This window comes from Musa acuminata, chromosome BXJ2-1 (assembly GCF_036884655.1).
Source record: "Musa acuminata AAA Group cultivar baxijiao chromosome BXJ2-1, Cavendish_Baxijiao_AAA, whole genome shotgun sequence".
NCBI classification, from domain to species: domain Eukaryota; kingdom Viridiplantae; phylum Streptophyta; class Magnoliopsida; order Zingiberales; family Musaceae; genus Musa; species Musa acuminata.
The window spans coordinates 26158015-26177744 of NC_088338.1; the positions used below are offsets into that span (position 1 = coordinate 26158015).

The following is a 19730-nucleotide window of genomic DNA, read 5'->3' on the forward strand; positions in this document are numbered from 1 at the left end:
ACTACTGATCTTTTATGTCCAATCTGCTGCACTTGAATTGCAGAATTCAAGCCGCATAGCACCATATGTTTGATCTTGCTACTGTGCTTTTTCTATCCAAATTTCTACGAAATTTTTATAACATCTTTGACACTTCCTAACAGTAGATTTCCCTTTGGTTTCATCGAAAAATTCTCAATATAAACTACTGATCTTTTATGTCCAATCTGCTGCACTTGAAAATCTATGCTGCAGAAAATTTCAACTGCATATCGTTGCCTTAACCCATCTATTTGCAATCTTTTTTGAATAAAATTTCTTATAGACTTCATATATCATCTTGGCTTCTATCTAAGATTTATCTATTAAGAAATTCATCTCTAAAAACGATTTTATGTTGCTGCAAATTTTCATCGTAACCCGCTGAAATTTTTCGACGATAATTCTGCAATTGCAACTTGCACCAATTTCTTTGCTGTTATACTGCCGAAATTTTCTTGATTAAATTAGATATCCTTGCTGTCATATAAACTGTGATTTTGATATCAATTCCCTCCTCAATTCTCTTAAGTTTTTGGTAGAAATTACGTCGAGAAACCGTTGTTTCTTCGACGACAATTCTACTCTTACAAGACAGCACATACTTGCTGCAACTTCCACGGATTTCTGTCAAACCTTTGCTACCATCTACCACAGATCCAAAACTTTCATCCAGAGCCCTAAAACTCTACTAAACCACACCCTCAAACTGCACCCAAAACAGCCACAAAACAAGCCTAAACTGTAGCCTACATCCACCAATCCACCAACACTTTCGACCATCACTTCTCTCAACCTATACATGCCTTTAACCCAACAGCAAAAGAGAGATCTTAACATCATTGATTTGGGGCCATATACTATGGCATCTAAGGAGACAATCAATGCTAAATTCGAAGCCTTGGAGGCGCGAATGGAGGATAAGATTCGGACGCTCTTTACCGAACTCAGATTGGGCCGACCACTAAGCCCGAAGAAATCATATCAAGGAGAGAGCTTTGCCCAATCACACCAAGCCCGAAGAGATGACTTCCAAGAGAGGGGAAGCTCTATGACCAACCCCAACTATCCATACATGAGAGTGGACTTCCCTAGATGGGAAGAAGGAGACCCGATTGGTTGGATTTCACACGCGGAGCGATATTTTCGGTACCACAAAACCGCGGATGTATCTATGGTGAAAATTGCAGCTATACATTTTGAAGGGGATGCTATTCAGTGGTTTGACTGGTTTGAACATACTTATGGAGTCCTTTCATAGCGACAATTCAAAGAAGAACTGCTGATTCGCTTCAGACCAACCGATTACGAGAATATTGACGAACAACTAGCAAAGATCCAACAAACCTCCACCATTCAAGAGTACCAAACCAGGTTTGAAAGGTTATCTAATCAAAATCATGATTGGTCTCAAAAACAGCTATTGAGGACCTTCATTGAGGGCTTGAAGCCGGAGATCCGAGGAGAAGTTAAAGCGCGACAACCGTACACGCTTATAGCAGCCATCTCTTTCGCACGACATCAAGAGGAGCAATTGAACCATGAAGCTCGGAGGACTAGGGTCACTCCTCAACCAGTAATATTGAAGCCCTCAGCCCCCCCTATTGTCGACCAAGTCCCTGCACCAAAGAGGTTAACAGGAGAAGAGCTTCGGGAGCGATATGCGAAGGGGTTATGTTGGCATTGTGACAAGCCGTGGAGCCGTGAGAATCGCTGTAGTAAAGGAGGACTTCTTATGATTGAACCGATAGAAGAAGAGGTCATTGAACATCCAAAAGAGAGCTTTAAACATGAAGAAGAAGATGCAGAAGAAGAGCCAAAACCGACCGAAGTTACGGTACATACAATAGCTAGCTACTCAAACCCGCAAACGATGAAAATTGGAGGCCTTCTCAAACAACAACCAATCACTGTTCTCATCGACACGGGCAGTACTACTAACTTCCTAAATAGTAAGCTTGCTGTTCGGATATCATTACCTATCGAGAATCGCTGCAGGTTTGATGTTAAGGTCGCCGACGGACGGATTTTGAATTGTGATCATAGGCGCTTGCAGGAGAAACTATTGCTGCAGGACCAAGAGATAATTGCAGATTTCTTCCTTCTCCCTCTTAACAATCATGAGGCCATGCTCAGAATTAAATGGTTGACGACATTAGGTGATATTTCCTGAAATTTTATGAAACTAATTATGAAATTTTACAGTAAGGAGAAACAGGCGACATTGCACGGGAAACGTGGGGGCGACATAACAACGATTTGCACACAACAAATGGAGAATGTTTTGCATAAAGCATGCAGCGGCTTTTTGGTACAACTTGAGCAGCAAACTAAGGGAGAGCTAACAGAATTTGAAGATCCAAATCTACTTCCTTTGCTTGCTGAATTTTCAAATATATTTGACGAACCGCGCAACCTACCTCTTACCTGTCGGCATAATCATTGTATAATGATTCTTCCAGGAAAATCTTCAGCAAATGCTCAGCCATATCAGTATCCACATCTCCAGAAGGATGAAATAGAAAGGATTATAAAAGAGATGCTCGAAACAGGAGTTATTTGGCCAAGTTGCAACCTCTACTCTTCGCCGGTGCTACTTATATGCAAGAAGGACGGAACAAGGCGAATATGTGTTGATTACCGAGCTCTCAATGGCATAATCATCAAGGACAAATACTTTATTCAAATAGTAGATGAATTGCTAGATGAAAGGGAGCACAAATCTTTACAAAGCTGGACCTTTGATCCGGGTATCATCAAATACGAGCATGCGAAGAAGACATACGGAAAACCACCTTTTGAACACACAACAACCACAAATTTTTGCTTTCTTCAACAAAAGGTGGAATATCTTGGGCATATCATATCAGAGGAAGGTGTGGCAGTGGACCCCTTCAAAATTGGAGCAATGCAAAACTGGCCGACCTCGAGAAACATAAAATTGCTACATGGCTTTCTGGGTTTAACAGGCTACTACCGCAAGTTCGTGAAAAACTATGGAAAGATCAGTGCACCACTTACTTCCTTACTAGAAAAAAATGTCTTCCAATGGTTGGACAGAGCCTCCGCTGCCTTCGACAAACTTAAGGCAGCCATGACGACGACGCCGGTGCTAACACTACCAGATTTCAACCGACCCTTCATTATTGAGGCCGACACATCTGGAGTCAGAATTGGAGCCATTCTCATGCAAGATGGTCGACCACTCGCATACACTAGCAAGGCATTATCTCCCTCCGATCAAAATATGTCAACATATGATAAGGAGATGCTCGCCATTGTGCGTGCAGCAACGAGGTGGAGATTGTACTTGATCAGGCGATACTTTCAAATCAAGACCGACCATAAAAGCCTAAAATATCTCTTGGAACAGAAGATATCTTCCCCCGAGCAGCAAAAATGGGTAACAAAACTTCTTGGATTTGATTTTGAAATAACTTACAAAAAGGGGAAAGAGAATGTTCTTGCAGATGCGCTTTCGCAGCTACCCGAGCAAGTTGAAGTTTCGACCGTTTCACTTCCGACCAGCGACTTCCTTGAGGATATTAAGATGGAATGGCAAGAAGATTCAGATACTAGTAAGATTATAAAAAAATTGGAGGAAGCACCAAGCCCCATGGCTCATTACAATTGGGACTCAAAAGAATTACACTATAAGGGACGCATTGTGCTTGTGACAAATTCTACTTGCATCTTCAATAGCAGATTTTGGACAAAGTTATTCTATATGCAGGGTACTAAATTGAAAAGGAGTACGACATATCACCCACAAACCAACAGCCAACCGGAAGTTTTAAACAGGTGCTTGGAGACAGCCCAAAGCCACCCACCAAATATGACTACCCAAAGAGAACTCCAGACCCAGCCAAGTGCCATTATTGATCGACGGATCGTGACTCGACGACGACGACCCACTAATGAAGTGCTAATACAGTGGGCGAACCTACCAAAAGAAGATGCCACTTGGGAGAACTATGACGACTTGAAGATCAAATTCCCAGAATTCATGAATCATCAGCCTCGAGGACAAGGCTGATTTGAAGTGGGCGGGTCTGTTAGGACTCTAGCTTGGAGAGTCCTAATTGAGAGGGACATTCATGTAAAACTGTTAGGACTTTAGCTAGGAGAGTCCTAATTGAGAGGGACATTCTGTTAGGACTCTAGCTAGGAGAGTCCTAATTGAGAGGGACATTCTGTTAGGACTCTAGTTAGGAGAGTCCTAATTGAGAGGGACATTCATGTAGGAGGTTTTTTCTTAGAGAAGAATTAGGAGTTGTAAGGGAATAGGAGTCTTGAGTAGGAGTCCTATTAGGAGTTGGTTAGAAGTAAGAGTCTTAAGTAGGAGTCCTATTAGGAGTTAGGGTTTAGAAGCCCTATAAATAGCCATGTATTCCTCCTCTTTTCTCAGGCAATAGATGAATCTTTTCTGCAGCCTTTGAGCAGCAACTTGGAGGGAGGAACCCCTATAGAGTTCCAAGGAGGCCGATCCCCTAAAGAGATCAACCCCAAGTTTAGAATCTGCAAGGGTTCTAACAAAACCATACCAAAGTCATTCATAATAGTAGCCAGGTTCTTTACTGAAGTTGGATCATTTTGGAGAAAGATAAGTAAATCATCTGCAAATGTTATATGTGCTATATGAATAGAGCCAGCATTGGGTACCTTTATGCTGCCATTTAAGACTGCATGTTCCAACATACAGCTAAGTCCTTCCATCGCAATAGTAAAGAGATACGGAGAGAGTGGATCACCTTGTCGGATGCCATTCGTGCTCCCAAAAAAACCAATAGGTGAGCCATTAAAGAGTATCGAAAACTTTGGAGTTTCCAAGCAAGATTGAATCCAATTAACCCATTGCTGTGGGAAGTTCATATCGAGGAGCATCTTATAGATAAATTTCCTATTAACTGAATCAAAGGCTTTCCGTAAATCAGCTTTAAAACATATTTTTGTCCCTCTTGCTTTTGAATGCAAATCTTTGACCAAGTCATTAGCAAGCAAAATGTTATGATATATACTTCTCCCTTTGATGAAAGCAGCTTGATTTGGGCTAATGATCTTGTGTATTACCTTTTGCATTCTATTTGCTAATACTTTGGAGATGATCTTGTAAATAAAGTTGCATAATGATATGGGTCGATAGTTCTCTAGTGAATCAGCCCCTGCATTCTTCGGAATTAAAGAAATAAAGGTGCAATTCATCTCTCTAAGAATATGACCTGAAGAGAAAAAATGTTGGCAAGCCTTGATCACATCATTTCCAATAATAGACCAAGCAGTTTGGTAAAATTCAGCTGGAAATCCATCTGGACCTGGGCTTTTGTGCTTTGGTGACTTAAAGACAACACATACAATTTCGTCGTCAGTAATTGGGGCATTGAGGATTGAAATAGCTTCCGAATCAAGTTTTCTAGTCGGCTCCACATGAATATTATTAGTTTTCCCAGCTTGATTGAGTAAGGAATAAAAAAATTGCTCTGTGTGTGCTTTAACCTCTTCTAAATTCTCAATAAGATTATCATCTTTGTCTCTGCATTTGCTGATACGGTTAACAGCCCTTCGAGTAGCAATTGAAGCATAGAAAAATTTAGTATTGGAATCTCCTAGTGTAAGCCAATGCTGTCGAGACTTTTGCTTTACAAAACTTTCCTCCTGTTTTAAGGCTTGCATGAAGTTATTTCTGGCTTCTGTCTCTTTGTAGATAATATTCTCATCATTTGGCTGAAGTTGCAGCTCATGTTGCAATGACATTAGTTCCTTCCTGCAAAATTGAACTGTGGTGGTAATATTGCCAAAGGTATTTGTATTCCACTCCTTTAGTGCTGCTTTACAGGCTTTGAGCTTTTGACATAAGATGTAAGGGGGAGATCCATGCACATTAACATTCCAAGCAGATCTGATAACATCAAGAAATTGAGGATGAGTACTCCACATGTTAAAGAATCTAAACGGTTTCTTGCCTCTTGGTGTCGCTTTGTCTACGTGTATATACATTAAAGAATGGTCAAAAAACAAAGGAGCACCATACTCAAGAAGTGAATCTGGGTAAACTGTTAACCATTCATGATTAATCAAACACCTATCAAGCCGAGCCATTATTTTTCTGTTAGCAGCACCTTGATTACTCCAGGAGAGCCAATTACCCACAGATTTCATATCAAACAAAGCTGCAGTGTCAATGTAATCATTAAAACTTTGAAGCTGGCTTTCTGAAAGTTGTCTACCCCCCTCTTTTTCATTTGTGTACCGAACAGTATTAAAGTCTCCAAGAACAATCCAAGGTACATTGAGACAGCCATTTGCAATATTAGTCAGGTCAGACCAAAGAGTATTTCTTTCTTGCATACTATTTGAAGCATATATACCAATGAAATTGAATTGACAGCCATTCTTTTTGTCCTCTACCTTAAGTTGAATGAATTGATCAGTAGCAGAAATAAACCAAGCATTAATAGAGTTAGGATGCCATAAGACCCATATTCTACCAAAAGTTTCATTTGAGTCATTGGTAAACAGTTCTGCGTCCGGCCATATTAAATTCTTTTGAGCTTGAACGCGCGATTGTTTAATTTTCGTTTCTACTAGAATAACAATATCACATGCGGCAGACTTGATTATTCTATTGAGCTCCCGACATTTTTCCGGCTTATTAAGTCCGCGAACATTCCAACATGTTATCTTCATCAGTAATAAAGAAATGAAAAGGTGGCAAGGTATTCATCCTATGACTTTGGATGGACTGTACCATCCTTTTTCTTATCCTTCGGTTTTGTATTTTCCTCCCGCACAATATCCTTACCTTTTATGACTTTATTTCTATATTTATCCACTTCATCTACAGCTTGCAGATTTTTAAACTTTAAAATACCTTGAATCATGTGGTCTTGATTGGCAGGGTTTGTTGAAGCACGATAAGATTGTTGCAGCACAATTTCCTGGATAGTACTTGTTGGAGTAGCTTGGCTAGAGAGGTTTGTTGGGGCATGAGTTTGTTGAGACAGAATATCCTTGTTGGCGATGTTTGTTGTGGCTTGAGTTTGTTGAGGAAGAATATCCTTGCTGGCGAGATTTGTTTGGGCCTGAGTTTGTTGAGTTATTGTGGACGGATCCAATGATATTGGAAGAGATGAAGTTCCTGACTTATGTTTCTCCTGTCCACTAGTACCAAGGGAAACCTCTGTTGTGGAAGGCTCCGACATTATAGGAAGAGATATAATTTTGGATTTGTCCTTCTGTCCGCGGTGCTGTCCTTGTGAGTCGGAATGCTCAATAGTCTTCGCCACCATCGGTGCTACTGCCATTAGAGAAGACTCGCTTTGTTGCGGAGGCGCTTGACGTGGTCGATAGACCTTTGTGATTTGTTTTGGAGTTTGCTGACAAGCTCCATTTGCATGACCAAAAGATAAGCAATGCTGACATCGTTGTGGCTTCCAAGAATATGAGACATGTACCTTCCGAGTGTTCCCGTCAAGATCACGATAGAAAACCTCATTTGGAAGATCTTCGTCAGAAGAAACCAGTACACATGCTCGTGCAAATGCTAATCTCGTCTGAGCAGCTGTTGCTTTGTCGATGTAGAGTGGCTGTCCCAGAGTGCTGCATAACTTTGCAATAAAACGTCGACTCCAAAGATGTAGAGGAAGACCTTGAAAGGATACCCATAATGGAATAGACTGTAGGCTATCTAACTCCAAACGGACATCAGGAGACCAGCGTCGTAGAATCATTGGATGACCGCGAATAGTCCAGAATCCTTCGAGGACTCGTTGTAAATCATCTTCAGAGTATAGCTTGCAAACAAAGAATCCGTTCTCCAGCATATGAAGATCAAATGACGATATTCCCCATCGAGTTTTGATAAATGAGGATAGTGGGAAATAAGATGTTTTGAGACCTACCACATAGCCAACAATCGCCATAGACCATGTCTCAATAAGCTCTGCTGAATCAGCAGTCTCGTATACAGCAATCTTCTTATCAGCCTGAACTTCTGGAGTAAAGAATTCCAAGCTTAGATCCGGACTTCCAACCGGAGCCTTGAAGAGGCTAGTCCAAGGCCTAGGGTCACTGGAAATGAGGGCAGGCTGCCGCGATCTAGAGCGCGATCTACTTCGATGCTGTTTCGTCGAAGGAGTTTCTCTCTGGAGAGGATATGGAGGGGGAGCCAATTGAGGGGTAACGGTAGGGAGTCTTACCATCGTATCAACTCTCCCGCCACCATCGCCAGCCCTAGGGGCCGTCGCTGCCATGTTTGATCCCTCTTCTGGTCGCGGCTATAAAATCATCTCCATAGGAAAAAACCACCGTCGCGGCTATAAGATCGCCGCTACAGTACCGTCGCCCTAGGGAGATCTGGTCGCCGCTATAGTATCGTCGCCCTTGGGGAGAAGCCGACGCTGCAGGAGATCCGATCACCACTACAGTAAGGGAGATCAGATCGTTGCTATAGTATCGTCGCCCGTGGGAGAAAGCCAACGCTGCAGGAGTCAGATCGCCCTAGGGAGATCTCGTCGCCGCTACAGTGTCGTCGCCGCTACAGTACTGTCGCTGCTACAGTGTCGTCGCCGCCGCTACAGTGTCGTCGCCTGTCTCCCGTGGGAGAAAGCCGACGCTGCAGGAGTCAGATCGCCCTAGGGAGATCTGGCCGCCGCTACAGTGGTCGCCCTAGATATGTTCGCCGCTACAGTGTCGTCGCCGCTACAGTGGTCGCCCTAGATCTGGTCGCCGCTACAGTGTCGTCGCCGCTGCAGGAGTCAGATCGCCCTAGGGAGATCTGGCCGCCGCTACAGTGTCGTCGCCGCTACAGTGGTCGCCCTAGATCTGGTCGCCGCTACAGTGGTCGCCGCTACAGTGGTCGCCCTAGATCTGGCCGCCGCTACAGTGGTCGCCGCTACAGTGGTCGCCCAAGATATTGAACGGTTATTAATGAACTTCTTCTGGAATGGCATAAATGATAAGGCAATGCATATGGTAAATTGGGATAGCATTTGCAAACCGAAAGATGAAGGGGGGCTAAACTTGAGAAATACTAGAGATTGGAATCAAGCATGCCTGGTACAACAATTGTGGGATCTTTTGCAAAACAAATGTTCCTTATGGTCACAATGGGTTTCTGCTAGGTATCTTTCAAATGAATCAATCTGGGAAATTTCAACAAGAACATACCACTCTTCAGCTTGGAAAGGAATTTTAAAGGCAAGGAATTGGCTAATCAAACACATTTCTTATGCAATCTCTTCTGGAACTAGTACTAATATGTGGTACGATCCTTGGGTGAATGGGAAGAGTATATTTCAATTATATGGCGACAGAATACGAAAGGATCTTGGGGCTCCCAAAGATTGGAAGGTTTCCGAGTTCATTGCTAACGGTACCTGGTGTCTCCCTAATCCTATTTCTCCCGAAATGTTATCACTTTGGCCGACTATCATAGCTATTCCAATCAGGAACAACTCTTCAGATATACTTATTTGGCCTCATGACAATGGCAAATTTAGTGCCACATCCGTATGGAATCAAATTAGACAAAGAAATAACAAGTGGGTCCCAAGCAATTGGACATGGGATCGACCGGGATCACAAAGACACTCCTTATGTACATGGCAGGCCCTTCTCAATAAACTACCTACAATAGACAATATGAAAAGAAGAGGTATCTATCATGTTAACCGATGCTCCCTTTGTTTGCAACAAGAAGAAACTGTTGACCACCTTTATTTTGCTTGTAATTATACAAAATGGATATGGAAGGAGATTCTCCAGCGATTTGAACTCAATAGACTGCCGCAACCAAACTTGCACCAAGAACTAGGCGACCTTATGCAATGTTTCTCAAGAAAAGGGCCACTTACACAACTGGCAAAGGTTACTTTCAGATGCGCTATTTGGTGGATGTGGAAGGAGAGATGTAATAGAATCTTTGAATGTCAACACACAAACAATGCTCAGCTCTTGAAAGAGATTATTAGAGACTCAAGATCCTGTATGGAGCATGATCTCAAAATCGAGCACTTCACCCGAAGAGAAAAAGATATTTTTATCAAATTTAATTTTGCTATTAGCTAAAGATCTTGGGAATGATGTCAAATAATGTACCCACAGGTAGTTATAGTCTACAGCATGTGTAGTCATAACTATTGCATTCGCACTCTATGAGTTAATTGGCTTTGTCTATGACTTGTATAGATAAAGCTATTTGTAGAATCTTTACACATAATCAATTTACTTTTACTTACCAAAAAAAAAAAGTCTGACGAATTTTGGCGAGCTGGCAATCAACATTCTCATATTCAGATGGGCCAAAGCGAACAAGAAGCCCTCTTTTGAACTGCTCCCACGAAGGAACTCCGTAGAAAGTTTCATACCAATCGTACCACTGGAGTGCATCTCCCTCGAGTTGGATTGAGGCCACTTCTACCTTGGATTCTTCTGGGGTTCTGTAAAGATGAAAAAACTTTTCTGCCTTAGAGATCCAATTGGTCGGATCTCCATCTTTCCATCTCGGAAATTCCATCTTCATGTGTGAGTAATTTGTGTCATAATCTTGGGGCCCTTTTCCTGTATTTTCAGATCTGTGCAACATAGTACTTGAGCTCCCACCTTGTTGAAATTTACTAAGGCTCTCCAGTAGGCTCTTTTTGAAATCATTTAGTGTTTCTTGCAGTCGGTTCTCAATTCTGATTTCCAATGCTTCCATTTGTGCTTTCACCGAGTTATCAATGGTCATTGCGTAAGACTGCAAATATGTAATCTCAACTCCTGTTTTTGGTGTCGGTCAAGGGCATCAATAATGTCGATGCGGAGTTGCCGAGGAGGTGGACGCCAAGGGCAATGCTGCGATCGCTGCGTTGGAGGAAGAGGAGCTGCCCTGTTTCTATCGCTACGTGAGGTGAGAGTGCCGAGGTTAGAAGACGATTGCGTTGATGTGATTGCAGTTGTTGCGACCCAAGGGCCGATCCCCTCGAAGTGATCATTATCATCCCCATTTCTATCAGAGCATTTTCATTTCTTCCATTTCTTCTACGATAAGATCTTAGGGTCTTATCATTTGGTATCAGAGCCTACGATAAGATTTTAGGGTCTTATCATTTGGTATCAGAGCCTACAATAAGACTTTAGGGTCTTATCAGAAACATCTCCCGTAGAGCTCCGAGACGATTGTTTTGGGGCTGGAAATTTGCTGTGACCGCTATGCAGTCAGTATCGAGGGGCTCCAAGATAGCTTTCCGGATTGGGGTCGCAATAGCGATTCCGAGATCGTTCTAGAAAGTGCCGATGGTTTCGGCACGAGCTTGCCGTGACCGATACGCAGTCGTCGGGCTAGGGCTCGGAGAGAGCTTGCAATAGGGATTTCGTGAACGTTCGAGAAAGCGCCGATGGTTTCGTGACGGGCAAGAGGCTCCGGACGTTGATGCGCCGACCGCGACGTGCACATAGGCGAGGGATGAAGCTCGCGAAACTGGTGCAATAATGGCAGCACTAAATCACCGGATCCCATCAAAACACCGAAGTTTAGCGTGCTTGGGCCAGAGTAGTACTACGATGGGTGACCCCCTGGAAAGTCCTCGTGTTGCACTCCTTTTTGCATCCCGGGATACGAAACATCTCCCGTAGAGCTCCGAGACGATTGTTTTGTGGCTGGAAATTTGCTGTGACCGCTACGCAGTCAGTATCGAGGGGCTCGGAGAGAGCTTTCCGGATTGGGGTCGCAATAGCGATTCCGAGATCGTTCTAGAAAGTGCCGATGGTTTCGGCACGCGCTTGCCATGACCGATACGCAGTCGTCGGGCTAGGGCTAGGAGAGAGCTTGCAATAGGGATTTCGTGAACGTTCGAGAAAGCGACGACGGTTTCGTGACGGGCGTTGATGCGCCGGAGCTTGCAAGAGGCTCCGGACGTTGATGCGCCGACCGCGATGTGCACATAGGCGAGGGACGAAGCTCGCGAAACGGGTGCGATAATGGTAGCACTAAATCACCGGATCCCATCAAAACACCGAAGTTTAGCGTGCTTGGGCCAGAGTATTACCACGATGGGTGACCCCCTGGGAAGTCCTCGTGTTGCACTCCTTTTTGCATCACGGGATACGAAACATCTCCCGTAGAGCTCCGAGACGATTGTTTTTGGGCTGAAAATTTGCTGTGACCGCTACGCAGTCAGTATCGAGGGGCTCCGAGATAGCTTTCCGGATTGGGGTCGCAACAGCGATTCCGAGATCGTTCTAGAAAGTGCCGATGGTTTCGGCACGCGCTTGCCGTGACCGATACGCAGTCGTCGGGCTAGGGCTACGAGAGAGCTTGCAATAGGGATTTCGTGAACGTTCGAGAAGCGACGACGGTTTTGTAATGGGCAAGAGGCTCCGGACGTTGATGCGCCGACCGCGACGTGCACATAGGCGAGGGACGAAGCTCGCGAAACGGGTGCGATAATGGTAGCACTAAATCACCGGATCCCATCAAAACACCGAAGTTAAGCGTGCTTGGGCCAGAGTAGTACTACGATGGGTGACCCCCTGGGATGTCCTCGTGTGGCACTCCTTTTTGCATCCCGGGATACGAAACATCTCCCGTAGAGCTCCGAGACGATTGTTTTGGGGCTGGAAATTTGCTGTGACCGCTACGCAGTCAGTATCGAGGGGCTCCGAGATAGCTTTCCTGATTGGGGTCGCAATAGCGATTCCGAGATCGTTCTAGAAAGTGCCGATGGTTTCGGCACGCGCTTGCCGTGACCGATACGCAGTCGTCGGGCTAGGGCTAGGAGAGAGCTTGCAATAGGGATTTCGTGAACGTTCGAGAAGCGACGACGATTTCGTGACGGGCAAGAGGCTCCGGACGTTGATGCGCCGACCGCGACGTGCACATAGGCGAGGGACGAAGCTCGCGAAACGGGTGCGATAATGGCAGCACTAAATCACCGGATCCCATCAAAACACCGAAGTTTAGCGTGCTTGGGCCAGAGTAGTACTACAATGGGTGACCCCCTGGGAAGTCCTCGTGTTGCACTCCTTTTTGCATCCCGGGATACGAAACATCTCCCGTAGAGCTCCGAGACGATTGTTTTGGGGCTGGAAATTTGCTGTGACTGCTACGTAGTCAGTATCGAGGGGCTCGGAGAGAGCTTTCCGGATTGGGGTCGCAATAGCGATTCCGAGATCGTTCTAGAAAGTGCCGATGGTTTCGGCTCGTGCTTGCCGTGACCGATACACAGTCGTCGGGCTAGGGCTCGGAGAGGGCTTGCAATAGGGATTTCGTGAACATTCGAGAAAGCGACAACGGTTTCGTGACGGGCAAGAGGCTCTGGACGTTGATGCGCCGACCGCGACGTGCACATAGGCGAGGGACGAAGCTCACGAAACGGGTGCGATAATGGCAGCACTAAATCACCGGATCCCATCAAAACACCGAAGTTAAGCGTGCTTGGGCCAGAGTATTACTACGATGGGTGACCCCTTGGGAAGTCCTCGTGTTGCACTCCTTTTTGCATCCCGAGATACGAAACATCCCACATAGAGCTCCGAGACGTTTGTTTTGGGGCTGGAAATTTGCTGTGACCGCTACGCAGTCAGTATCGAGGGGCTCCGAGATAGCTTTCCGGATTGGGGTCGCAATAGCGATTCCGAGATCGTTCTAGAATGTGCCGATGGTTTCGGCACGCGCTTGCCGTGACCGATACGCAGTCGTCGGGCTAGGGCTCGGAGAGAGCTTGCAATAGGGATTTCGTGAACGTTCGAGAAAGCGCTGACGGTTTCGTGACGGGCAAGAGGCTCCGGACGTTGATGCGCCGACCGCGACGTGCACATAGGCGAGGGACGAAGCTCGCGAAACGGGTGCGATAATGGCAGCACTAAATCACCGGATCCCATCAAAACACCGAAGTTAAGCGTGCTTGGGCCAGAGTATTACTACGATGGGTGACCCCTTGGGAAGTCCTCGTGTTGCACTCCTTTTTGCATCCCGGGATACAAAACATCTCCCGTAGAGCTCCGAGACGTTTGTTTTGGGGCTGGAAATTTGCTTTGACCGCTACGTAGTCAGTATCGAGAGGCTCGAAGAGAGCTTTCCGGATTGGGGTCGCAATAGCGATTCTTAGATCGTTCTAGAAAGTGCCGATGGTTTCGTCACGCGCTTGCCGTGACCGATACGCAGTCGTCGGGCTAGGGCTCGGAGAGAGCTTGCAATAGGGATTTCGTGAACGTTCGAGAAAGCGTCGACGGTTTCGTGACGGGCAAGAGGCTCCGGACGTTGATACGCCGACTGCGACGTGCACATAGGTGAGGGACGAAGCACGCGAAACGGGTGCGAAAATGCCAGCACTAAATCACCGGATCCCATCAAAACTCCGAAGTTAAGCGTGCTTGGGTCAGAGTAGTACTACGATGGGTGACCCCCTGGGAAGTCCTCGTGTTGCACTCCTTTTTGCATCCCGGGATATGAAACATCTCCCGTAGAGCTCCGAGACGATTGTTTTGGGGTTGGAAATTTGCTGTGACCGCTACGCTGTCAGTATCGAGGGGCTCGAAGAGAGCTTTCCGGATTGGGGTCGCAATAGAGATTCCTAGATCGTTCTAGAAAGTGCCGATGGTTTCGTCACGCGCTTGCCGTGACCGATACGCAGTCGTCGGGCTAGGGCTCGGAGAGAGCTTGCAATAGGGATTTCGTGAACGTTCGAGAAAGCGCCGACGTTTTCGTGACGGGCAAGAGGCTCCGGACGTTGATGCGCCGACCTCGACGTGCACATAGGCGAGGGACGAAGCTCGCGAAACGGGTGCGATAATGGCAACACTAAATCACCGGATCCCATCAAAACACCGAAGTTTACGTGCTTGGGCCAGAGTAGTACTACGATGGGTGACCCCCTGGGAAGTCCTCGTGTTGCACTCCTTTTTGCATCCCGGGATACGAAACATCTCCCGTAGAGCTCCGAGACGATTGTTTTGGGGCTGGAAATTTGCTGTGACCGCTACGCTGTCAGTATCGAGGGGCTCCGAGAGAGCTTTCCGGATTTGGGTCGCAATAGCGATTCCGAGATCGTTCTAGAAAGTGCCAATGGTTTCGACACGCGCTTGCCGTGACCGATACGCTGTCGTCGGGCTAGGGCTAGGAGAGAGCTTGCAATAGGGATTTCGTGAACGTTCGAGAAAGCGACGACGGTTTCGTGACGGGCAAGAGGCTCCGGACGTTGATGCGCCGACCGCGACGTGCACATAGGCGAGGGACGAAGCTCGCGAAATGGGTGCGATAATGGTTGCACTAAATCACCGGATCCCATCAAAACACCGAAGTTTAGCGTGCTTGGGCCAGAGTATTACTACGATGGGTGACCCCCTGGGAAGTCTTCGTGTTGCACTCCTTTTTGCATCCCGGGATACGAAACATCTCCCGTAGAGCTCCGAGACGATTGTTTTGGGGCTGGAAATTTGCTATGACCGCTACGCAGTCAGTATCGAGGGGCTCCGAGATAGCTTTCCGGATTGGGGTCGCAATAGCGATTCCGAGATCGTTCTAGAAAGTGCCGATGGTTTCGGCACGCGCTTGCCGTGACCGATACGCAGTCGTCGGGCTAGGGCTAGGAGAGAGCTTGCAATAGGGATTTTGTGAACGTTCGAGAAAGCGACGACGGTTTCGTGACGGGCAAGAGGCTCCGGACGTTAATGCGCCGACCGCGACGTGCACATAGGCGAGGGACGAAGCTCGCCAAATGGCTGCGATAATGGTAGCACTAAATCACCGGATCCCATCAAAACACCGATTTTTAGCGTGCTTGGGCCAGAGTATTACTACGATGGGTGACCCCCTGGGTAGTCCTCGTGTTGCACTCCTTTTTGCATCCCGAGATACGAAACATCCCCCATAGAGCTCCGAGACGTTTGTTTTGGGGCTGGAAATTTGCTGTGACCGCTACGCAGTCAGTATCGAGGGGCTCGGAGAGAGCTTTCCGGATTGGGGTCAAAATAACAATTCCTAGATCGTTCTAGAAAGTGCCGATGATTTCGGCACGCGCTTGCCGTGACGGATACGCAGTCGTCGGGCTAGGGCTCGGAGAGAGCTTGCAATAGGGATTTCGTGAACGTTCGAGAAAGCGCCGACGGTTTCGTGACGGGGAAGAGGCTCCGGACGTTGATGCGCCGATCGCGACGTGCACATAGCCGAGGGACGAAGCTCGCGAAACGGGTGCGATAATGGCAGCACTAAATCACTGGATCCCATCAAAACACCGAAGTTAAGCGTGCTTGGGCCAGAGTATTACTACGATGGGTGACCCCTTGGGAAGTCCTCGTGTTCCACTCCTTTTTGCATCCCGGGATACGAAACATCTCCCGTAGAGCTCTGAGACGTTTGTTTTGGGGCTGGAAATTTGCTTTGACCGTTACGCAATCAATATCGAGGGGCTCGAAGAGAGCTTTCCGGATTGGGGTCGCAATAGCGATTCCTAGATCGTTCTAGAAAGTGCCGATGGTTTCGGCATGCGCTTGCCGTGACCGATACGCAGTCGTCGGGATAGGGCTAGGAGAGAGCTTGCAATAGGGATTTCGTGAACGTTCGAGAAAGCGACGACGGTTTCGTGACTGGCAAGAGTCTCCGGACGTTGATGCGCCGACCGCGACGTGCACATAGGCGAGGGACGAAGCTCGCGAAACGGGTGCGATAATGGCAGCACTAAATCACCGGATCCCATCAAAACACCGAAGTTAAGCCTGCTTGGGCCAGAGTATTACTACGATGGGTGACCCCTTGGGAAGTCCTCGTGTTGCACTCCTTTTTGCATCCCGGGATACGAAACATCTCCCGTAGAGCTCCGAGACGTTTGTTTTGGGGCTGGAAATTTGCTTTGACCGCTACGCAGTCAGTATCGAGGGGCTCGAAGAGAGCTATCCGGATTGGGGTCGCAATAGCGATTCCTAGATCGTTCTAGAAAGTGCCGATGGTTTCGGCACGCGCTTGCCGTGACGGATACGCAGTCGTCGGGCTAGGGCTCGGAGAGAGCTTGCAATAGGGATTTCGTGAACGTTCGAGAAAGCGCCGACGGTTTCGTTACGGGGAAGAGGCTCCGGACGTTGATGCCCCGATCGCGACGTGCACATAGGCGAGGGACGAAGCTCGCGAAACGGGTGCGATAATGGCAGCACTAAATCATTGGATCCCATCAAAACACCGAAGTTAAGCGTGCTTAGGCCAGAGTATTACTACGATGGGTGACCCCTTGGGAAGTCCTCGTGTTGCACTCCTTTTTGCATCCCGGGATACGAAACATCTCCCGTAGAGCTCCGAGATGTTTATTTTGGGGCTGGAAATTTGCTTTGACCGTTACGCAATCAATATCGAGGGGCTCGAAGAGAGCTTTCCGGATTGGGGTCGCAATAGCGATTCCTAGATCGTTCTAGAAAGTGCCGATGGTTTCGGCATGCGCTTGCCGTGACCGATATGCAGTCGTCGGGCTAGGGCTAGGAGAGAGCTTGCAATAGGGATTTCGTGAACGTTCGAGAAACCGACGACGGTTTTGTGACTGGCAAGAGTCTCCGGACGTTGATGCGCCGACCGCGACGTGCACATAGGCGAGGGACGAAGCTCGCGAAACAGGTGCGATAATGGCAGCACTAAATCACCGGATCCCATCAAAACAACGAAGTTAAGAGTGCTTGGGCCAGAGTATTACTACGATGGGTGACCCCTTGGGAAGTCCTCGTTTTGCACTCCTTTTTGCATCCCGGGATACGAAACATCTCCCGTAGAGCTCCGAGACGTTTGTTTTGGGGCTGGAAATTTGCTTTGACTGCTACGCATTCAGTATCGAGGGGCTCGAAGAGAGCTTTCCGGATTGGGGTCGCAATAGCGATTCCTAGATCGTTCTAGAAAGTGCCGATGGTTTCGTCACGCGCTTGCCGTGACCGATACGCAGTCGTCGGGCTAGGGCTCGGAGAGAGCTTGCAATAGGGATTTCGTGAACGTTCGAGAAAGCGCCGATGGTTTCGTGACGGGCAAGAGGCTCCGGACGTTGTTGCACCGACCGTGACGTTCACATAGGCGAGGGACGAAGCTCGCTAAACGGGTGCGATAATGGCAGCACTAAATCACCGGATCCCATCAAAACACCGAAGTTAAGCGTGCTCGGGCCAGAGTAGTACTACGATGGGTGACCCCCTGGGAAGTCCTCATGTTGCACTCCTTTTTGCATCCCGGTATACGAAACATCTCCCGTAGAGCTCCGAGATGATTGTTTTGGGGCTGGAAATTTGATGTGACCGCTACGCTGTCAGTATCGAGGGGCTCAAAGAGAGCTTTCCGGATTGGGGTCGCAATAGCGATTCCGAGATCGTTCTAGAAACTGCCGATGGTTTTGGCACGCGCTTGTCGTGACCGATACGCAGTCGTCGGGCTAGGGCTCGGAGAGAGCTTGCAATAGGGATTTCGTGAACGTTCGAGAAAGCGCCGACGGTTTCGTGACGGGCAAGAGGCTCCGGACATTGATGCGCCGACCGCGACGTGCACATAGGCGAGGGACGAAGCTTGCGAAACGGGTGCGATAATGGCAGCACTAAATCACCGGATCCCATCAAAACACCGAAGTTAAGCGTGCTTGGGCCAGAGTAGTACTACGATGGGTGACCCCTTGGGAAGTCCTCGTGTTGCACTCCTTTTTGCATCCCGGGATACGAAACATCCCCCATAGAGCTCCGAGACGTTTGTTTTGGGGCTGGAAATTTACTGTGACCGCTACGCAGTCAGTATCGAGGGGCTCGGAGAGAGCTTTCCGAATTGGGGTCGCAATAACAATTCCTAGATCGTTCTAGAAAGTGCCGATGGTTTCGGCACGCGCTTACCGTGACGGATACGCAGTCGTCGGGCTAGGGCTCGGAGAGAGCTTGCAATAGGGATTTCGTGAACGTTCGAGAAAGCGCCGACGGTTTCGTGACGGGCAAGAGGCTCCGGACGTTGATGCGCCGATCGTGACGTGCACATAGGCGAGGGACGAAGCTCGCGAAACGGGTGCGATAATGGCAGCACTAAATCACCAGATCCCATCAAAACACCGAAGTTAAGCGTGCTTGGGCCAGAGTATTACTACGAAGGGTGACCCCTTGGGAAGTCCTCATGTTGCACTCCGTTTTGCATCCCAAGATACGAAACATCTCCCGTAGAGCTCCGAGACCTTTGTTTTGGGGCTGGAAATTTGCTTTGACCGTTACGCAGTCAATATCGAGGGGCTCGAAGAGAGCTTTTCGGATTGGGGTCGCAAAAGCGATTCCTAGATCGTTCTAGAAAGTGCCGATGGTTTCAGCACGCGCTTGCCATGACCGATACGCAGTCGTCGGGCTAGGGCTTGGAGAGAGCTTGCAATAGGGATTTCGTGAACGTTCGAGAAAGCGCCGACGGTTTCGTGACGGGCTGTTAGAACCCTTGCAGATTCTAAACTTGGGGTTGATCTCTTTAGGGGATCGGCCTCCTTGGAACTCTATAGGGGTTCCTCCCTCCAAGTTGCTGCTCAAAGGCTGCAGAAAATATTCATCTATTGCTTGAGAAAAGAGGAGGAATACATGGCTATTTATAGAGCTTCTAAACCCTAACTCCTAATAGGACTCCTACTTAAGACTCTTACTTCTAACCAACTCCTAATAGGACTCCTACTCAAGACTCCTATTCCCTTACAACTCCTAATTCTTCTATAAGAAAAAACCTCCTACATGAATGCCCCTCTCAATTAGGACTCTCCTAGCTA

At 47.5% G+C, this 19730-nt stretch overlaps 1 non-coding gene and 15 pseudogenes across 1 annotated transcript; all 16 read left to right on the plus strand.

Annotated features, from left to right (window-relative positions):
• Window positions 1–11477: 11477 nt before the first annotated feature.
• Window positions 11478–11596, plus strand: LOC135604221 (5S ribosomal RNA; annotated as a pseudogene).
• A 370-nt stretch (window positions 11597–11966) lies between these two features.
• On the plus strand, window positions 11967–12085 carry LOC135604334 (5S ribosomal RNA; annotated as a pseudogene).
• Window positions 12086–12434: 349 nt separating this feature from the next.
• LOC135604231 (5S ribosomal RNA) lies at window positions 12435–12553 on the plus strand (annotated as a pseudogene).
• Window positions 12554–12902: 349 nt separating this feature from the next.
• Window positions 12903–13021, plus strand: LOC135603288 (5S ribosomal RNA; annotated as a pseudogene).
• Window positions 13022–13371: 350 nt separating this feature from the next.
• Window positions 13372–13490, plus strand: LOC135602923 (5S ribosomal RNA; annotated as a pseudogene).
• Window positions 13491–13840: 350 nt separating this feature from the next.
• On the plus strand, window positions 13841–13959 carry LOC135602924 (5S ribosomal RNA; annotated as a pseudogene).
• Window positions 13960–14309: 350 nt separating this feature from the next.
• On the plus strand, window positions 14310–14428 carry LOC135600400 (5S ribosomal RNA). The gene has a single exon (XR_010482722.1). It is a non-coding gene; the product is annotated as a 5S ribosomal RNA (ribosomal RNA).
• Window positions 14429–14778: 350 nt separating this feature from the next.
• LOC135599262 (5S ribosomal RNA) lies at window positions 14779–14896 on the plus strand (annotated as a pseudogene).
• Window positions 14897–15246: 350 nt separating this feature from the next.
• On the plus strand, window positions 15247–15365 carry LOC135604622 (5S ribosomal RNA; annotated as a pseudogene).
• An 819-nt stretch (window positions 15366–16184) lies between these two features.
• On the plus strand, window positions 16185–16303 carry LOC135604413 (5S ribosomal RNA; annotated as a pseudogene).
• A 350-nt stretch (window positions 16304–16653) lies between these two features.
• LOC135604012 (5S ribosomal RNA) lies at window positions 16654–16772 on the plus strand (annotated as a pseudogene).
• Window positions 16773–17122: 350 nt separating this feature from the next.
• Window positions 17123–17241, plus strand: LOC135604580 (5S ribosomal RNA; annotated as a pseudogene).
• A 350-nt stretch (window positions 17242–17591) lies between these two features.
• LOC135604656 (5S ribosomal RNA) lies at window positions 17592–17710 on the plus strand (annotated as a pseudogene).
• A 350-nt stretch (window positions 17711–18060) lies between these two features.
• LOC135603113 (5S ribosomal RNA) lies at window positions 18061–18179 on the plus strand (annotated as a pseudogene).
• Window positions 18180–18529: 350 nt separating this feature from the next.
• LOC135601699 (5S ribosomal RNA) lies at window positions 18530–18648 on the plus strand (annotated as a pseudogene).
• Window positions 18649–18998: 350 nt separating this feature from the next.
• LOC135604646 (5S ribosomal RNA) lies at window positions 18999–19117 on the plus strand (annotated as a pseudogene).
• Window positions 19118–19730: the final 613 nt, after the last annotated feature.